This window comes from Juglans regia, unplaced genomic scaffold, assembly GCF_001411555.2.
Source record: "Juglans regia cultivar Chandler unplaced genomic scaffold, Walnut 2.0 Scaffold_682, whole genome shotgun sequence".
Taxonomy (NCBI): domain Eukaryota; kingdom Viridiplantae; phylum Streptophyta; class Magnoliopsida; order Fagales; family Juglandaceae; genus Juglans; species Juglans regia.
Genome location: NW_023361686.1, coordinates 1 through 3,025, shown reverse-complemented (window position 1 = coordinate 3,025; position 3,025 = coordinate 1). Strand labels below are relative to the sequence as shown.

General features: G+C 35.4%; 1 non-coding gene across 1 annotated transcript; it reads left to right on the top strand.

Moving 5' to 3' along the window:
• The first annotated feature begins 1,674 nt into the window (after nucleotides 1-1,674).
• LOC118346111 lies at nucleotides 1,675-1,781 on the top strand. Its single transcript, XR_004799484.1, has one exon. It is a non-coding gene; the product is annotated as a small nucleolar RNA R71 (small nucleolar RNA).
• Nucleotides 1,782-3,025: the final 1,244 nt, after the last annotated feature.

Here is a 3,025-nt window from a genome sequence, read left to right as displayed (position 1 = left end):
AAGTAAGACATACCTCAAGTGGTAGCTTTGGAAATTCAGCTCCGTAAGTCTCGTCGGCCATGACCACGTCTGGGTTGCTTATTTGAAAACAAGAATATACTCGAAAGGGAATTCCATAGATTTAAATACGTCAAAAGTAACCTGCTCCTCGCCAACCCTTAGAAGGAGTTTCTCTTGCTGGACATCAATTAAGGTTTTTTCCTCCATATCAAAAGGATCTCCTCGTCCTCCTCCATATCAAGCACAATGAAGTAGTCCGAGAAGATGAACTTATCAACTTTCACTAGTACGACCTCAATGAGTCATCTCGGGTATTTAATAAATCTGTTTGCCAACTGTAGAGATATAGTGGTCGGCTTTACTTCTCCAAGACCTAGTTTCCTGAAAACAGAGAGAGACATTAGATTAATACTTGCCCCTAAGTCGCATAAAACTTTATCAAAATGTGAATTTCTTATAGTGCAAGGGATAGTGAAACTCCTTGGATCTTTCAACTTAGGCAGCAGATTATTTTGTAAAATTACATTACTCTCCTCGGTCAAAATTATAGTCTCATGCACCTCCAACTTCTGCTTGTTTGATAATATATCTTTAAAAAATCTTGCATATTTAGGCATTTGCTCTAAAGCTTCAATGAGAGGAATACTGATATGCAGTTGCTTAAATATACTCAAAAATTTTAGAGAATTAATTATCAATCTTATTTTTTTTTAATCTTTGCGAAAAATGAATTGGTGGATCATAAATTGAAGGAGAATAAGTTTCAGATATAAACTCCCTAGATTTCTTTGGTTTTGCAGCCCCTTTATTCTTCTTAGTCTTCTCAGCTTGCTGATTGGCCGTATCATGCTTTTCTTCTTTCACCTCAGACTCGGCTTCCTTAATCTTAGACTCCACATTTTCTGCAGCTTCTGCATCTCATTTGGAATTTACTGTTTGTGGCTAGTCATATGTTTGACCACTTCTCAATGTTATAACTTTGATATGTTCTTTTAGATTGGTCACAGTGTTGCTTAGCAAAGTCCCTAATGTCCTCTCGGTAAACATGTTTAAGAGCTGACTCACTTGAGCATCAAGATTGTAGATTGAAGCCAAGTTGTTTTGGATCACCATATTAGTCTTTTGCATGTGCTGCATAAACATATCCGCAAGTGTTGGTTTCTTCTCTTACTGTGGAAACTGTTGGGGTGATCTAGCCGGTGCTTGATTATTGCTTCATGAAAAGTTAGGGTGATTTCTCCATCCGGGATTGAACGTGTTTGAATAAGGATTGTTTTGACGTTGGAAATTCGACACGTAATGGGCATGTTCATAACTCGGTCGGGCAAAAGATTCCCCACTTGGCAATCTACACTTGAATGATTTCCTGCACAATGATCACAAACAACATTAGTTTGAATGGCATTAACGTTCATCTTACCTAATTGTTGTGATAGATTTTCCATCTGCGCCACCAATGTGGTAATAGAATCAAGTTCAAAAACTCTAGCCGTCTTTCTTGGCATTACTCGCACCAAAGGCCATTGATAGTTGTTGGATGTCAATTCTTCCAGAAGTTCATATGCGGCTTCATGGGTTTTACTCATTAATGCTCCTCCCGTGGCATCATCAACCATAAATCGATTTGTGGATCCCAAATCATTGTAAAATGTTTGTACTTGAAGCCAGGCTGGGAGGTCGTGATGTGGACACTTGTGCAATAAACCCTTGTATCTCTCCCATGCCTCATATAATGATTTAACCTCAATTTGGGTGAAGGTAGTAATATCATTCTTTAACTTCACTGTCTAAGCCGGAGGGAAATATTTTGCTAAGAATTTTTGTGCCAACTCCTTCCAAGTGGTGATGATGCAGGGTGGCAAAGAGTTCAACCAAGTTTTTGCTTTTTCTCTAAGTGAAAAAGGAAAAAAGTCTCAATTGAATCGCATCATCTGTCACTCCGTTGTGTTTAAAAGTATTACAAATTTCTAGAAAATTTACAATATGGACATTAGGATCCTTTTGTGACAGCCCCCCAAACTAGACGGTTTGTTGAATCATTTAAATGTTGGCTGGCTTGATCTCGAAGTTATTAGCTTGTATAGCTAGCCGCCTTATACTAAATGTCACCCCATTGACAGAGGGCATAGCATAGTCTCTTAACGCCTTGTGTGGCAACCTCTTTCTTATTCTCTTTATTAATCCGACGTAAGGTTCTTTCAATCTTGGGATCGAAAAGTGTATAGTTTAATGATTTAGATTGGAGCATGTACTTCTGATTCCTGAAAAGAAAAACCAAATTGAGATCTAATTTAAACCAATTTTTTTAAAAAAATAAAATCTAAAATAGTAAAAATCTAGCTAGTATCAATATCAATAACAAATAGCTAATCTCTGGCAACGGCGCCAAAAACGTGATCACATAAAAATATCTGTAAGTGCACAGAATCGTAACAAGTAGTAAAGTGTTTTAAAGAAAATAGATGTTGAACCCACAAAGATTAATTATTCTATTGAGTATCGAAATTTACTAAATTAATTACTATTTATAAAACCAAAATTTTAAGAATAGATTATCTAAATTAAACTGAAGAAAAGAGTATTAAAAATAAGGTTTTAAAGATAATAAGAATAGATTTAGAGCGTTTAATTTCACCTAGCAAATCCCACACAATTTATTATTCTTTGTTATAAGATTCTAATTATCTCAAATTAATGATAAAAATCCCTTAATTATTAAATATTCTCTTTCGAACAAAACTAAAAATATCTCTAACTAATAACTCCATATTTCTATGTGAATTTAACTAATTGGAAACTCATTGAATTCTTTGGATTTTTCTTGAAAATCACATTAATCGCAGTAAAGTATCTATACTTTCGCTCAATTAATGGTGCTTAATCCTAGAGTTTTAATCACAACTCAAACTTGTAGCCCTTTAAAATCCATCCAGGATCGCGTCCATAAGATATGTGAGTAGAAAGTTATGATCGAAACACTAGGCATGTCCAGGTAGTCTCCTAGTGTATTCCAAACTTGGACTTC